At 40.0% G+C, this 17,962-nt stretch overlaps 1 protein-coding gene across 7 annotated transcripts in view; it reads left to right on the forward strand.

Annotated features, from left to right (window-relative positions):
* The first annotated feature begins 761 nt into the window (after positions 1 to 761).
* Positions 762 to 17,962, forward strand: part of UBAP1 (ubiquitin associated protein 1) — a 53,556-nt gene continuing 36,355 nt past the window's right edge. For 5 of the 7 annotated variants that reach the window (XM_061200508.1, XM_061200511.1, XM_061200514.1 and 2 more), the window contains exon 1: positions 766 to 851. The gene's annotated coding sequence lies outside the window, so the exon portion shown is untranslated. Of the gene's footprint in view, positions 852 to 1,134; positions 1,378 to 17,962 lie in introns of those variants that run through there. The other 2 variants (XM_061200509.1, XM_061200510.1) reach the window with 2 other exon arrangements.

Below are 17,962 nucleotides of genomic sequence, written 5' to 3' on the forward strand. Positions count from 1 at the left end.
GGGGTTCAGTAGCTGCAAAACAGCTCAAAGTACATAGCTCAGAATATTATCTATAGTCCTTCAGGAAGAACTAAAGGTCCTTGACTTTGTTTAATGGCTAAAATATTATTATTGTGTCTTGTTTGACTGTTTTTCTTTCTTTCTGCATTTTTTTCAGTTCTCTGATTAAATTTATTCTTCGACTAAATTTTTTTTTTACAGACAAAAGGCAGGCAGAGGACATGGGTGGGGGTCTGTTCTGGTAAGGCCTCATAGGGTCGTGCTCCCTTACAATTTGTAAATGGGGAAAGTGAGGCCCAGAAAGAGTAGGACTTTGTACCAAGTCAATGACGCAAGACCAGAAGCCAGACATCCTGATTTCCAAGTGGGTCTCCTTGGTAAGCCTTTGTGCTTCCCTTCGAGATTCAAGTGTCTCGGACTCCCACCTGGGCCCCTTCTCCAACCCTTACGCATTACCCTCTCAGTGACCCCCACCTTTCGTCCCTCCCCTAGGGTGTGCCGGGTTCACTGGTTGCAACAGCGGCGCTCTGAAACCTAGCAGATGTTCCGCCCTTGTGGAGGTTAGTCACGTCACCGTTGACTCCTCCCATTGGCTCGAGGGATGGAGCGCGGCGCTATGACGTCAGACGCCCAAAGGGGAGGAGCGGTGAGGGGAAGGAGGAGGGAAGTGGGGCTTCAACATGGCGGCTGTGGCGGTGGCTACGGTGACGGCCTGGCCTTGGGAGGGCAGAGTTGGAGGTGGTGGTCTTCGCTCTCCCTAGGGGCCGTCAGGAGCTCAGCGGGGACCGAGCCTGGGAGGCCGGCCGGCGGCAGCACCTTTCGGCTTCTGGGACAGCGGCGGCAGCGTTCAGGTGAGGGGGCCTCCCGCTGGGGGAGGGGGAGAGGGGCGGAGTTGGGGGAGGGAGCAGGTACCGGGAGACGGATGGGGGAGGGATAGGGAGGAAGCTGGAGGCTGACTGGAATGAGAGGAGCGGCAGCTCAGGGGGTGTGAAGGCGAAGGGGCCAGAGAGCGGTGACTTGGGGAGGATTCTGGGAGAAGGGTCGGAGTGAGGGGACCAGAGTTGAAGGGGCGGAGGGCAGATGGGATGCGGGAAAATAAATGAGTTCGGATTAAGGGGACTAATACTCTACTGGAAAATAGGTGCAGTAGACATCTATCTGGCTGGAGCGAGAGCTCGGTGGGAATTAGAGGATGTTGGGGAGAGGGACCCAGGTTTTAGTAAAGGTTAGTGATGGGGACGACTTGAGGGTGAGTTGGCGACATGAGATACAGATTTAGTTTTCCCTGAGGCGATGAGGTTAGAGGGAAAGGGAGGAGACCAGATCCGGGGCGAGTGATCTTTGGGGATATATTTGGCCTTGCCTGGTCTTCTCCAGGTATGTTAATCTTGCTTCTTTTGTTTGTTTCTTGGGTGGAGACTTATCTGTACAGTCCCCCTGGGCTTCAGAAACAGCCCCTAATCTTTCTTGTGGATCATTAATTTATAGTTCATTTATTTGATCTGTGTCAGCGATATCTGACCTTTGTGTTGTCGCCACATGTTTTTGTTTCCAGACAGTTTCTTAAAAGTGTGACTAGGCATAAAAATACATTTTATATTAAACTGAAATAAAATTTTGAGAGTTTTTAGACACCATGGAGTGTTGCAAAACCAGATTTGGTAATTTAGTTATCTATTAAATAGCTTCTGTTCTAACTCCACTTACTAGGGCTTCTTTCTTTCCTCAGTTCTAATTATTAGAATTTGAGAATTTGGATAGATATGATGGATGTTTCTCTTTAGAATTTTGTCAGATTTGATGATGTGAAAAACGGGGCACTTAGTCTTTAGTGATAGACAGCTCTTTCTAGTTAATGTCCCAAAATAGTTAAACTGAAAGTTTCTGGATTATTTTGTAGCAAAGAATGTAAAATGTCTGAAGTCTAAAAGAATTACATTGTCTGCATTAACCTACTTTTTAAAGTGGGATTTTATAAATTTTTGTTTCTAATCCATCCTATTCATTCTTTGTTACTTATTTATTCAACGTTTATTGACTGCCAAGTGTGTGTTGCATTAATAAGTCATTATAATTATGGAAATGGGAAAATTAATATTTCTCTAGTGAGAATATCACTGCACAGCCTCATTGGAAGAAAAAGTGTTTTTCGGAAGTGAAGACTAAGGAAGGCTTATAAAATTATGTAAATATAAGAACTTACTGAATTTTTCTTTTGTTTAGTATTTGACTCATTATTTCATCATGACATACTTTATGTATATCTGAAAGATTTTATTTTTCTTTTTGATTTTGAAGAAGACAGTAACAGTATCCTAATATAATATTAGGTCTGTGGACAATTCTCATCAGTAGTTTTTAGTTCCCATTTCTTAGGCTGGCAAACATCACTTTATCTTGGGTGACTTTTCTTTGATGTCTTGACTGTGGTAAGGTATTTAAAATGAGGATTCCTGAAGTTTAATTCAGTGACTAAAATTCTCTCTGAATTTTTTCAGCATTATAAATGTATCTTCATTACCTCAGAGTGTAGTTGTCAGTATTACACATTTTTCCTGTTATTTAATTATATTGTTGAATGTTTTGAGGTTTTTTTATATGTAGATTATTTTAAGTGTAAACATTTTCCCCCCAGAGCAACCAAAACCAAAACCAGACCATCAGTTTATCATTAATCAGGTAATTTTCTTCAGACAGTCTTTCTCAAGAAAGGCAAAAGGTAGCATACAGTACCTTAAATTAGGTATTAAATAAGCTTCTTCTTGGAGTCAAGAAAACCTTGAGTTGAAGCTTAGAAATCAACTGGATTTAGTTTCCCACATAGCATGGGGATCCTTGCATCTGTATCACGAAGATAAGTGAAAATCTATCCTCTTTTCCAGAATCTAATTCCTTATAGGAAAGAGCCTTTCAGTCAGAGAAAGATGTAAGCAGGGTGTTGCTCTTCTAACCTGTAGCACACAATTTCTTGTAATATTGGAAAATAATTTGAATGTAAGAATAATATTTTCCTATGAATTGAGAATTATAATTTCAGATTTAAAAAATTTTAGGTGAGGGCAGCTACATTTACAAAGGGATATGTGCTAAAATTGGGTCTATATTAATGAGCTAGGCATTGTTAAACACTTTACATAATCTCACTTAATCCTTACAATTTGTTTAGGTAAGCAGGTTGTGAGAGGCATGCTTTTTAGGTGTTGAGGAAACTGAGGATTAGAAAAGTTGAGTAACTTAACCAAGGTTACTAAATTTGTCCAATTTCAATGCCTTTACTGCATCTGTTACATCATTTTGCCATTCAATTCCTATCAAGTAAATTTAAAGTATAAGCATGAGTTTTAAATTAATACCATTTTAAACTACTTGTTCTCACTGAAATAGTAGTGTAACTGGAATGATAAATAGTTCATTACAATTTTAGTCACTTAAGATATCATCAGTATTCTAGGAGGAAGTAAATACCTGAATATTTTGTACTTAACAAAATAAACTGGATAAACTGGGTAAGGGACTAAAAGTTTTTATACTTGTATTGCTGAGTCAGGTTGGACCTGCTTCAGCAAGGGCCAAAATTTGTATTTGGCAGCAATCCTCATGTGTTCTCAGAATTTTGGATTGGTCATTGTCAGTTGCTTAATGCTTACCAAACACTTCCAGTGTTTGAGTCACTGAATTGGCTCATGGTAATTGTGAATCTTGTGGTTTACTGAGTCAAGAGCCAGCAGTGTGTGTGTTTTGGTTGTTTCACTTCCTCCCCAACACTTAATATTGTCAGAGTTTTAAATTTTTTTCTAATCTCTTGGGTTTGAAATAGTATCTACTGTGTTTTTATTACCATTTCCCAAAGTTGAGCATCGTTTTCGTGTGTTCATTGGCCATTTGTGCTTCTGTGATGTGTATATTCAAGTTCTCTGCTTATTTTTGAGTTTTCTCTTTTTCTGATTGATTTTTAAGAGTTCTTTATTTATTTTGTATACTAATTATTTGTTAGTTGATGGTTTGCAAATATTCTCTCCCAATTTGTGACTTGTCTTATCTCTTCATAGTCTTTTGATGAGAAAAGTTCATAATTTTAATGGACTGAACTGTTCAGTCTTTTATGCTTTTTATATCATATTTAGGAAATCCTCTTCTACTAGGCATGCTATTTTAATAAATACAAGAGTATACGTGTCTGTCACGTGGCATCTAATCTGACATTTAGTACCAATATTTGCTTGATTAGAAAGGCCAACTTCTCAAGAGTTGTGTTTGTATTGTCTTTGGAGTTACAGGGCCAGACGTTTTTTTTAAAAATAAATAAATTTATTTATTTATTTATTTTTGTCTGCATTGGGTCTTCGTTGCTGCGCGTAGTTGCGGCGAGCAGGGACTACTCTTTGTTGCAGGTGCGTGGGCTTCTCATTGTGGTTGCTTCTCTTGTTGCAGAGCACGGGCCTTAGGCACGTGGGCTCAGTAGTTGTGGCGCACGGGCCTAGTTACTCCGCAGCACGTGGGATCTTCCCGGACCAGGGATCGAACCTGTGTCCCCTGCATTGGCAGGTGGATTCTTAACCACTGTGCTGCCAGGGAAGCCCTGGGCCAGAGGGTTTTAAAAGCAGCTTGAGTTGTGCTTTATACACAGGTTACATATATTTCCCCAAACTGGGAAACTAACAGATTTGTGAATGATGTATGCATTTTACAAAATGTTAATAATGTGGTATGACGGTGAGAGAGTTTTCTTGTGCGGACAATTCATGAGTCACTCATTCTGAGTAGTTAGGATTTCTACTAAAATATGTTCAGAAAGATTTTTTGATATCTAGTCCTGTCTAGTGTGGGCTTTATCAAGAATAGTTGTGGTTTGTGAGAGAGCTGATATGGAAACATTTTGGAAGAGTTTTTTTGTTTTTATTTTCAAGTAATACAATATTATATAATTAGGAGAAAATTAGGTGGAATGTAATTACATTAAGTAAAAAGGAGAAATATGTAAATTTTCATAGTTAAACAACAACTTTGGACTTCCCTGGTGGTGCAGTGGTTGAGAATCCGCCTGCCAATGCAGGGGCCACAGGTTCAAGCCCTGGTCCGGGAAGATCCCACAGGCCGCAGAACAACTAAGCCTGTGAGCCACAACTACTGAGCCTGCGCTCTAGAGCCCGCGAGCCACAACTGCTGAGCCCACGTACCACAACTACTGAAGCCCGCGTGCCTAGAACCCGTGCTCTGCAACAAGAGAAGCCATGCGATGAGAAGCTCGTGCACCACAACAAAGACTAGCCCCCTCTCGCCACAACTAGAGAAAGCCCACACGCAGCAACGATGACCCAAAGCAGCCAAAAATAAATAAAATAAATAAATTAATTTAAAAAACCCAAAAAACAAAACAAAACAAAACAACAACTTGTTCCTGTGTGTGTGGGGGGGTTTTTTTGTTTTTTTTTGTGGGGGGGTGAGTATCGTATGTTTATGGTATTTAAATTATATTAGATACATTTAAAAGAATGAAGTACTCTTCTTAGTATTGGAGAAACTACATCTGTTTAAAGTTATGATGGGGAATTCCCTAGTGGTCCAGTGGTTAGGACTCCGAGCTTTCACTGCCCAGGGAGCGGGTTCAATCCCTGGTCAGGGAACTAAGATCCTGCACACCACGTGGTGTGGCCAAAAAAAAAAAAAAATTGTGATGAACATTGCAAATTGACTAGAACATATGTGAGGGAGGATATAGTTTTTCTGTTTTGTTTTTTAAACTCCCTGCCCAGTTCTTTGGACTGTGTGGCTCCTATCCACCATTAAACCCTTATCTCTTAGGTTATTTTTATAAAAATCTTGAGCGATTTGATTTACTCTGTCGTGTATTAAAGCCTCTAAAACCTTTTTTCTTTTTTTCATGAGAAGACTATGGAGTACTATGAAGTTTGGGAACTGTTCTTCTAAGCAGTTGGATGTTCTGATCCTGGCAAAGATCATGTTGAAATATAAAACATTCACCAGACTTTAATTATACTGCAAATACTGTATAGTGATATACAGTACACCCTTGATATTTGTGAAAGATATGTCCCTAGAGTTTTGAGAATCCTTGCATAAATGCCATACTTTAGAATGTCCCTCATAGCTTATAGAAGAGTATAATGGAAAATTTTTAGTTACCATCAGATTTGATGGGTAAATAGAAGAGAACAACAAAGTTAGAGATTTTGATGCTAAACTCAGTCTTTAGCTACCATCAGATTTGATGGGTAAATAGAAGAGAACAACAAAGTTAGAGATTTTGATGCTAAACTCAGTCTTCACCTACCTTTAACTCCCAATCTTTTGCTGTTTGTCACTGCTGGTTGGCCTATCCCCAGCCTCTTTTAATAACCCTTTGGAGACTCAAGGTCAGACTGGCTTTGCTTGTCTTGTGCTGCATCTCGTCATCATGGTCTTAGTCCCAGGCAGGGTTCATATCCTCATTTCTTCCTTCGTTAGTAAGAATGGAATCTTCCTAATCCTGACATCTTCCTATAGTTTGGGAGTGTTAATATTTCCTTCTAGAGTTCAGTGGCAAAGGATATGGGCAGTAACTTCCCTATTTCCTCCTTCAGGCAGATTATACCTTATACCACACCATGTATGATAAATGACTTCTTTCTGTGGGTGGAATTCAAAGTCAAATGTCAGCTAGATTACAAATTATTATATGGAGTGGAATTTAGGGGTAGCTTGTGAATTCTCAAAAAATTTTCTTCCATCAAAGGTTACTCTATTTCCAAGTGATAATAACAATTAGGAAATCAACCAACCAACCTACCACAAATTTTGTTCTGAAATACTTTAAAATTACTGAAGGTCTTGAATTGTTTATATCCTGTCCCATCCATTTTCTGAAACAGGAAATTCTAGCTAGTTCTTGTAATTTAATAGGGAATCTAACTTTATCCTTGTAGTAGATAGTTTTTACAATAATATTTCACTTACCTAGCTTATTCAGAGACCTCGGTGTTTTATATAAGCAGATTTTTAAGATAATGGAACATTTCTTCTTTGAGAGCCCATGTTAAACAAAATTATGGTAGATTATTAAATGAGAATCTTTTATAACTATACCTTTTATAATGCAGTCAGTAATGTATGGCTTACTCCATAATAATGTAGGTCTTACTCCAAATGTCTCTAGGAAGCTATGCTTTTTGAGTTGTTGGGTCTCTGTTTAAAAAAAAAATGTTTTTGGTCTGTATGTATTACTGGCAGTAACATTTAGTGAAAGAGTGTACATATTAGGGTAACAGGCTTATTTTATTTAGTATTGTAAGAAATTATATTTAGGCACAGTTGTAGTTTGAGACGTTCTTGATCTGTCCAATACGATAGCCACATAGTGCAGATATAAAACATTTTTATCATTATGGAAAGTTCTTTTGGACAGCACTGTTCTCGACAAATGCTTGTCAAATTTTATTGTGCGTGTAGATCACCTGGAGATCGTGGTAAAATGTAGATTCTGATTCAGTAGTTCTGGGTGGGCTTGCGATTGTGTATTTTTAATAAGCTCCCAGGTTATGTTGATGGCCCAAGGACCATACTTTGAATAGTAATTTTTTTTTAATGAGATTTTTTTTTAAAAAATTAATTTATTTATTTATTTATTTATGGCTGTGTTGGGTCTTCGTTTCTGTGCGAGGGCTTTCTCTAGTTGCGGCAAGTGGGGGCCACTCTTCATCGCGGTGCGCGGGCCTCTCACTATCGCGGCCTCTCTTGTTGCGGAGCACAGGCTCCAGACACGCAGGCTCAGCAATTGTGGCTCACGGGCCTAGTCACTCCGCGGCATGTGGGATCTTCCCAGACCAGGGCTCGAACCCGTGTGCCCTGCATTGGCAGGCAGATTCTCAACCACTGCGCCACCAGGGAAGCCCTGAATAGTAATTTTTTTTAAAAAATTTATTTATTTTTGGGCTGCGTTGGGTCTTGTTGCTGTGCGTGGGCTTTCTCTAGTTGCAGCAAGTGGGGGCTACATTTTGCTGTGGGGCGTGGGGTTCTCATTGTGGTGGCTTCTCTTTGTTGTGGAGCACGGGCTCTAGGTGTGTGGACTTCAGTAGTTGTGGTGCGCGGGATCAGTAGTGTGGCTCGCAGGCTTAGTAGCTCTGTGGCATGTGGGATCTTCCCAGACAAGGGCTCGAATCCGTGTCCCCTGCATTGGCAGACAGATTCGTAACCACTGAGCCACCAGAGAAGTCCCTCAATAGTAAAGTTTTGAATTTACTATAACACGAGGTTGATTTGGGACCTTTTTATGAGATATTTTCTTAATATATTATAAGCTTTTTAATTAACGTCTTTTGCCAGGAGAGATTATATTGTAATGGACAGAACTCTGGACAGTGAGTTGAAAGATCTAAAGTTCTAGTTCTGGTTTCCCATTTAAAACTAACCATCTCTTTCAGACTTGAACTTTTTAGTTTGTAGAATGGGAATAACTGCTTATATCTCCTAACGTGAGGTTCATGTAAGGTGATGTATGTGATGGTCTTTTCAAAAGTACCTAAGACTTTAACATAGTTTTGAAAATTATAAAGTTTTTAACATATACTTTGTTAGAAGCATAATACTTTTCCACTGTTAGCTAACATTCTTATTTTTCAAAAGCTAATATACTGCATTTTATCCGGGAATTCTCAGTAACTTTTATTTATTTTTTTATGCTTAATGTTTGTCTTTTTCCATTAGAATTAATTTTAATGAGGGATTTTGTCCTGTTATATAGCTGCCACTTAGAGAAGTACCAAGCAATAATTGTAGGTACACCTTAAACAGATGTTGAGTGAACGAGGCATGAAGCCTGAGAAATTGCCTATTGCTGTGACCAGGCAGGGATAGTTTTTCAAATGAACAAAATTTGATTGGGAACCAGCAAGGGGGAACAAAAAAGTAATTATTTAGGGACTTCTCTGCTGGTGCAGTAGTTAAGAATCCGCCTGCAATGCAGGGGACACAGGTTTGAGCCCTGGTCCAGGAAGATCCCACATGCTGTGGAGCAGCTAAGCCCATGCACCACAGCTACTGAGCCTGCGCTCTAGAGCCCGTAAGCCACAACTACTGAGCCTGCGTGCTACAACTACTGAGGCCCGCGCGCCTGGAGTCCATGCTCCACAACAAAGACAAGCCACCACAGTGAGAAGCCTGCGCACCGCAATGAGAAGCCTGAGCACCGCAAGGAAGAGTAGCCCCCACTCGCCACAACGAGAGAAAGCCCGTGCACAACAACGAAGACCCAACGCAGCCAAAAATAAATAAATTTTAAAAAAAAGAAAAAGAAAATAAGAATTCTCCCTTTCACCCAAAATGTACACACACACGCACACACACAAAATTTAAAAAAAAAAAAATTATTTAGCTAGTTTTTCCATTGGGGGAAAAGAATAAAAGCCAGATAACATCTCTCTTCACTATAGAATTCTATTTGCATATTCCTGTGGTTTTTTTTTTTTATTATTATTTTTTGGCTGCGTTGGTTCTTCCTTGCTGCACATGGGCTTTCTCTAGTTGCAGCGAGCGGGGGCTACTCTTTATTGCAGTTCGCAGGCTTCTCATTGCGGTGGCTTCTCTTGTTGTGGAGGAGGGGCTCTAGGCGTGTGGGCTTCAGTAGTTGCAGCACGCAGGCTCAGTAGTTGTGGCTCGTGGGCTCTAGAGCGCAGGCTCAGTAGTTGTGGTGCACAGGCCTAGTTGCTCCGTGGCATGTGGGATCTTCCCGGACCAGGGATTGAACCCGTGTCCCCTGCATTGGCAAGTGGATTCTTAACCACTTGCTACCCGGGAAGTCCCAACCTTTTTTAAATTATTATTTTTAATCTTTAACTTTTATAGAGGGTTTCCTATCTGATCTTCAGGGACTCACTTATAAGTCAATGTAAAAATGAATGGGTTTCTTATTATGGGTGACGGTCTCTTGGTACCAGCTTTCTTTATTCTTTAGAGTACGTACAAGCCATTGAAGTGTGGAACTACTCTTATTAAAATAAGATTTGGTTTAGAAAGGTGAGGAGGTTCCAGTAGACAGTGGTAACTATTGCTTGTGTTATCTTATTTTGTACTTATAATAACCCTTTTGATTTACTTCATATTAACATTTCTTATATTATTAATCTTTGCTTTTACTTATAAGAAGAATGTGTTTGTTGAGTTTTGTTATTAGAGATATATTACAACCCGTTTTGATAGATACTTGTAAAACAACTAAGATTTGTCGAAAGGTCTGCCATGTGCTTTTTGTTTTCCTTTATTAGAAATCATTTCATAATAAAATATATGAAGTTATAAAATATAGAAGAAAAATTCTTTTGTATATGTATTGTATGTATCTTTAGCTTTAGAAGTAGAGCTCTTAAGACAATTGCCAATAATCTTATTATGTTAATTGCTACATGCAGTAATCTGAAGCAAATCTGTTAGTTGATAATTTTCAAAGGATGAGGAGCCTTTGTTGATTTTGTTTCCTAGACTCTAACCACATAGATATCTTTTCTATAACATTTCCTATCCTAATTTCCCATTTTCTAAAAGGCTTGTATTTTATGCTTTTTCTTTTTTTGAACCCAGGCTGAATATTGGTCTTTGAACAGGGGGAGTAAATTCTGTCATATTAATTATGATTATAAATCTACTTAGTTTTATTCTTATTCTACGCTTTCTGCTTACCCTCCTTTTTTCTTGTGTTTTAAAATCTTTTTCTTCCTTTTGATGAATTTTCTATATTTGACTTCTTTGCTTTAGTTATTTGAAAGTTGCTCATCCTATTCCTTTTTTTATGTTGGTTGCTGTTAAAATTTTTATATGTAATTTTTAAATTTATTTATTTATTTATTTATTTATTTGGCTGTTCCGGGTCTTAGTTACTGCATGCAGAATCTTCGTTGTGGTGTACGGTATCTTTAGTTGTGTCTTGCGAACTCTGAGTTGTGGCATGTGGGATCTAGTTCCCTGATCAGGGATCGAACCTGGGTCCCCTACATTGGAAACGTGGAGTATTAGCCACTGGACACCAGGGAAGTCCAATATATGTAATTTTTATACATAAAATCCATATGTCCTGTATATGTAATCTCTACAATAAGACAAGTTTGTTTTACTTCCTCCTCCCTCCCAAATTTCTCCCATTTTCAGGTCATCTCAGATTTTAGTTCCAGATCACTTATTTACTTTTATGTCAGGAGTTGCCTTGGACTACGTTTATTTTACTGATTTATTTGCCCACTGCTTTTTCTGATGTTTTCCATTTCTCCTACTTTAGATTAACTTTATGCTTTGGTAAACTATATCTCTGAATTCTTTTTTCAGGGAGGAACCAATGAAGAGTGAATTTTCAGTCTTTAGATGTTGAAATGTTTTCATTTTTCTCCCTTATTTGGATACTAGGGTTCTAATTTTACAACTATTCTTAATCAGATTTTTGAAGATAATTGCTCCATAATTTTATAGCCTCTGTTGATAGTGAGTTCTTGAAGCTAGTCTTATTCTCTTTCCTTTGTATATAACCACTTTCTATCTGGAAGCTGTTTGTTGTTCAGACTTTTAAAAATCTGGTGATGATCTAAATTTTTATGATGTGTCTAGATTTCAGTTTTTACCAGTGCATTTTGCTTGGTACTCACCTCTTCTAGTTTCAAGACTGTGTTATTTATTTACTTAGCTCTTAGAGGTTTTATTTCTCTTTTTCCATACTCTCAGTTCTCTCCTGAAAGTCCTGTTAGACCAATTTGAGAACTGCTTAAAACTATTGATCCTGAGCTTGAAACACTTTCACCATGGCATATTTTTTCCACCTTCTAAACTCGTCTGTATTTAGGGCTGGATTTTTAAAAATAGCTTTATTAAGGTATAGTTCATATATCACAAAATTCAGTCATTAAAAGTGTACAGTTCAGTGTTTTTTTAGTATTCACAGTGTGGTGAAACCACCACTACAGTCTGTTGAAAATGTTCCAGAGCATTTTCAGTACCCCAAAAAGAAACCTCATGTCCATTAGCATTCACTCCCTATTCCACTCTCCCCACAGCCCCTAGCAACCACTTATTTACTTTCTGTTTCTGGATTTGCGTATTTTAGACATTTCACATAAATGGAAATATAATATGTAGTCTTTTGTGACTTGCTTATTTCATTTAGCATGTTTTCTGTGTTCAACCATGCCATATTTTTTCCATAAATTTATTTATTTTATTTATTTTTTTTTGGCTGCGTTGGGTCTTCGTTGCTGCGCATGGGCTTTCTCTAGTTGCAGTGAGCGGGGGCTACTCTTTGTTGTGGTGCGGGGGCTTGCAGTGGCTTCTCGTTGCAGAGCATGGGCTCTAGGCGCGTGGGTTTCAGTAGTTGTGGCATGCGGGCTCAGTAGTTGTGGCTCGAGGGCTCTAGAGCGCAGGCTCAGTAGTTGTGGCACACAGGTTTAGTTGCTCCGCGGCATGTGGGATCTTCCCGGACCAGGGCTCGAACCTGTGTCCCCTGCATTGGCAGGCGGATTCTTAACTACTGCACCACCAGGGAAGCCCCATGCCATTGTTTTTTATTGCCAAATAATATTCCATTGTATGGATATATTATGTTTTATTTATCCATTTGTCAGTTGATGGACAGTTGGGTTGTTTCCACTTTGTCTATGTGGATGTATGTTTTCATTTCTCTCAGGGATTACACTTAACATCTTAAATTTCGAACAGTCTAGTTTGAACTGATAACCGACTTAACTTCAATATCATACAAAGACTCTGATCCTGTATGGTTCTGTACTACCCCCTTTAAACGTTGTTGTCACAAATTGCAACTTATGTGCAACATGGATGAACCTGGAGGGCATTATGGTAAGTGAAATAAGCCAGGCATAGAAAGACAATAACATAGGTTTTTTTTCCGGTTGCGTTGGGTCTTCATTGCTGTGGGCGGGCTTTCTCTAGTTGCGGCGAGTGGTGGCTACTCTTCATTGAGGTGTGCTTGCTTCTCATTGCGGTGGCTTCTCTCATTGCTGAGCATGGGCTCTAGGCACGTGGGCTTCAGTAGTTGCAGCACGTGGGCTCAGTAGTTGTGGCACGCGGGCTTTAGGGCATGCAGGCTTCAGTAGTTGTGGTGCTTGGGCTCTAGAGCGCAGGCTTAGCAGTTGTGGCGCACGGGTTTAGTTGCTCCGCGGCATGTGGGATCTTCACAGACCAGGGCTCGAACCCGTGTTCTCTGCATTGGCAGGTGGATTCTTAACCACTGTGCCACCAGGGGAGTCCAGTAACATAGATTTATAATAATTTTTGTGCATTAAAAAAAAAATCTGTACTAAATAAAAAGGGGAGTTGGAAACCCAAAACAATACTAGCTGTTAGCCCATTTATTCTTTTTTTTAATAAATTTATTTATTTACTTATTCATTTATTTATTTATTTTTGGCTGTGTTGGGTCTTTGTTGCTGCGTGCAGGCTTTCTCTAGTTGCGCGGAGTGGGGGCTACTCTTCGTTGTGGTGCATGGGCCTCTAATTGCAGTGGCTTCTCTTGTTGTGGAGCACAGGTTCTAGGTGCACAAGCTTCAGTAGTTGTGGCACGTGGGCTCAGTAGCTGTGGCCTGCAGTCTCAGTAGCTGTGGCCCGCAGGCTCTAGAGTGCAGGCTCAGTAGTTGTGCCTCACGGGCTTAGTTGCTCCATGGCATGTGGGATCTTCCCAGACCAGGGCTCGAACCTGTGTCCCCTGCATTGGCAGGCGGATTCTTAACCACTGTGCCACCAGGGAAGTCCTAGCCCATTTATCCTTAGCAGAGATCTTTATTTCTTCCTGAGGTTTTGAGTTACTGTGGTATTCTGCTATTTCAGCCTGAAGGACTTTTTTTTTTTTTTTAATTTTATTTATTTATTTTTATTTTTGGCTGCCTTGGGTCTTTGTTGCTGCGCGCGGGCTTTTCTCTAGTTGTGGCGAGCGGGGGCTACTCTTCGTTGCGGTTCCTGGGCTTCTCATTGGGTGGCTTCTCTTCCTGCAGAGCATGGGCTCTAGGCGCGCGGGCTTCAGTAGTTGTGGCACTCAGGCTCAGTAGTTGTGGCTCACGGGCTCTAGAGCACAGGCTCAGTTGTTGTGGTGCATGGGCTTAGTTCCTCCGCGGCATGTGGGATCTGCCCGGACCAGGGCTTGAACCCATGTCCCCTGCACTGGCAGGCGGATCCTTAACCACTGCGCCACCAGGGAAGTCCCACTGAAGGACTTTTAACATTTCCTGTAGGCAACAAACTCTCTCAGGTTTATTTATCTGAGAATGTTTCAGTTTCTCCCTTATTTAAAAAAAAAAATTATTTATTTTTTTGGGTTGCGTCGGGGTCCTAGTTGCGGCATGTGGGATCTTTCATTGCAGTGCAAGGGCTCTTCGTTGCAATGCGTGGGCTTCTCTCTAGTTCTGGTGCACAGGCTCAGTAGTTGTGGCACGTGGGGTCTCTGGTTGTGGCACGTGGGCTCCAGAGCACAAGGGCTCTGTAGCTGTGGTGCAGTCTCCAGAGCATGAGGGCTCTGTAGTTGTGGCATGTGGGCTCAGTAGTTGTGGCGGGCAGGCTTAGTTGCCCCGTGGCATGTGGGATCCAGTTCCCTGACCAGGGATCGAACCTGTTCCCTTCATTGGAAGGTGGATTCTTAACCACTGGACCACCAGGGGAGTCCCCCTCCCTCATTTTTTGTTTTTTTAATTAATTTATATTTGGTTGCGTTGGGTATTCCTTGCTGTGCATGGGCTTTCTCTAGTTGTCGCGAGCGGGGGCTACTCTTCTTCGTGGTGTGCGGGCTTCTCATTGCGGTGGCTTCTTTTGTTGCGGAGCACGGCCTCTAGGCGTGCGGGCTTCAGTAGTTGTGGCATGCGGGCTCAGAAATTGTGGCTCATGGGCTCTAGAGCACAGGCTCAGTAGTTGTGGCATACGGGCTTAGTTGCTCCGTAGCATGTGGCATCTTCCTGGACCAGGGCTTGAACCTGTGTCCCCTGCATTGGCAGGTGGATTCTTAACCACTGCACCACCAGGGAAGTCCCCCTCCCTCATTTTTGAAGGACAGTTTTTGCCAGATACAGTATTCTTGGTTGACAGTTCTTTTTTCTTTTGGTAATTTAAATGTGTCATCCTACTGTCGTCTGTTCTCCATAGTTTCTGATTAGAAATTGGCTGTTAATCTGTTGAGGCTCCCTTGTAAATGATGAGTTGCTTCTCTTGCTTTTAATGATTCATTCTTTTTTTTCAACAGTTTGGTTATAATTTGTCTTGGTTTGAATCTCTTTGAGTTTATCCTACTTGGAGTTCATTGAGCTTCTTGGATTTGTAGATTCATGTCTTTCATCAAATCTGGGAAGATTTTGGCCGTTATTTTTTAAAATAGTCTTTCTGCCCTTTTCTCTTTTCTGGGACTCCTGTAATGTGGATGTTGATATGCTTAATGGCATCCCACAGGTCTTTTAGGCTCAGTTTGCTTTTCTTTATTCTTTCTTTGTAGACATTGCTCTATCTTCAAGTTTGCTGATTCTTCGTTTTGCCTGCTCAGATCTGCTGTCGTACCCATCTAGTGAACTTTTTGTTTCAGTTAGGTTATTTTTAGCTCCAGAATTAAAACTACCGAAGTATAGGAAGTTGAACATGAAAGCCTTCTTTTACCTTCTTCCAGAACTAACCATTGTTAACAGTTTGGTATGAATCCTTTCTGATTTTTGTGTACATACAAAAAGCCATGCAAATATATGTGCTTGTTGAGTTTTTTTTAAGCTTTGTGTTTTGATACAATTTCAGATTTACCAGAAAACTTGCAATAATAGTACAAAGAGTTCCTGTATACCTTCTATTAAGATTACCTACATGTTTCATATTTTTGTTATGTTCTTCACTCATTCTCCTTTCCTATCATCTGTCTGTCCTCTATTTGTATTTACATATACATATTATTTTTTTCATAATTGCTTGAAAGTAAGTTGGGGACTTCCCTGGTGGCGCAGTGGTTGAGAATCCGCCTGCCAATGCAGGGGACATGGGTTTGATCCCTGGTCTGGGGAGATCCCACATGCTGCAGAGCAACCAAGCCTGCGCGTCACAACTGCTGAGCCCACGTGCCACAACTACTGAAGCCTGTGTGCCTAGAGCCCGTGCTCCACAACAAGAGAAGCCACCGCAATGAGAAGCCTGCTCACTGCAATTAAGAGTAGCCCCCTCTTGCTGCAACTAGAGAAAGCCCGTGCGCAGCAACGAAGACCTAACACAGCCAAAAATAAATAAGTTAACAAAAAAAAAAAAAAAAAGAAAAGTAAGTTGAAGACATGGTTCCCTATTACTACTTTACAGTGCGTGCTTCCTAAAAATAAGAACATTCTCTTACATAGCCACATACTAATGATCAAAATCAGGAAATTAACTGTTACTGAATCACCCATTGTCCAGCAACATTCTTATAGCAAAAGAACATCCTGGATCATGCATTACATTTAGTGGTTTTGTATTTTTAATTGCCTTTCATCTGATACAGTTTCTTAGTCTTTGTCTTATGACTTTGACATATTTGTAGAGTACAGACCATTTATTTTATAGAATGTCTCTCAAGATGGGTTTGTTTGATATTTCTTCATGATTAGATTCAGGTTGTTTGATACTTCCTCATGATAGTTTCACTTTTGGCAGGAATACCACAGAATTGATGTGTTCTCAGTGTATCATATATGGAGGTGTCAGTTTGTTCCATTACTGGTAATGTTAATTTTGATCTCTTGGTTAAGGTGGTGTCTGCCAAGATAAAGTTACTGTTTTCTCCACCATACTTAATAAAAAATATATTGTGGGGAGATACTCTGAGACTATGTACATATCCCGTTACCCTTGTGGAACTTGAACCCACTTGTTTTAGCATCTACTGATACTGATTCTTCAGATTATTGATATGATAGTTGCCAATTATGAGTTAGGTTTAATGCACAGTTTTAGAAAATTAAAATGTGATTATTCTGCAGCCTCTTTCATTTTACACTATAGCAGTAACATCTTTTTATTTCTTTATTTTAGAAAGTTCCAAACTTATAAATGTAGATCTAGCCATAACAGCTGTCAACCTGCCTTTCTTCCTCCCTCTCTCCCTCCCTTCCTCTTTTTCTTTCTTTCTTTCTTTTTAATAAATTTCAGGTGTACAACATAGTGATTCACAATTTTTAGAGGTTATACTCCATTTATAGTTATTATAACAATCTTATTTCATATACATGCCCTCTTCCCAGATATCTTGGAGCAAATCCCAGGCATATCATTCCATCTGTAAATATATTTTTGTGTATCTCTGAAAGATAGGAATTATAAAAAAACTGTAATACCATTGTCCTACCTTAAAATTTAACTTATTTAATATTATCAGATATCCAGTTAGTGTTCATATTTTCCCAATTGTTTTGACTTTTTTTTTTTTTTTTTGACTTTTTTTTTAAAAGGTCATTTTTTCCACATATCACTATTTTTTTTTTAAATTTATTTATTTATTTATTTATTTATCCATTTATTCATGGCTGTGTTGGGTCTTCATTTCTGTGCGAGGGCTTTCTCTAGTTGTGGCAAGTGGGGGCCACTCTTCATCGCGGTGCGCGGGCCTCTCATTATCATGGCCTCTCTTGTTGCGGAGCACAGGCTCCAGACGCGCAGGCTCAGTAATTGTGGCTCACGGGCGTAGTTGCTCCGCGGCATGTGGGATCTTCCCAGACCAGGACTCGAACCCGTGTCCCCTGCATTGGCAGGCGGATTCTCAACCACTGCGCCACCAGGGAAGCCCCTGTTTTGACTTTTTTCCTCAGTGTGTTTGGATTGGGATCCAAATAAGATCTGTATGTTGTGATTGCTTTATTTATTTAAGTAATATTTTTTAAAATTTTAATTTAATTAAATTAATTAATTTATCTTGTTGCGCCGGGTCTTAGTTGTGGCTCGCCGGCTCCTTAGCTGCAGCACGTGGGCTCCTTAGTTTTGGCATACAAACTCT

Source organism: Eubalaena glacialis, chromosome 9 (genome assembly GCF_028564815.1).
Source record: "Eubalaena glacialis isolate mEubGla1 chromosome 9, mEubGla1.1.hap2.+ XY, whole genome shotgun sequence".
NCBI classification, from domain to species: domain Eukaryota; kingdom Metazoa; phylum Chordata; class Mammalia; order Artiodactyla; family Balaenidae; genus Eubalaena; species Eubalaena glacialis.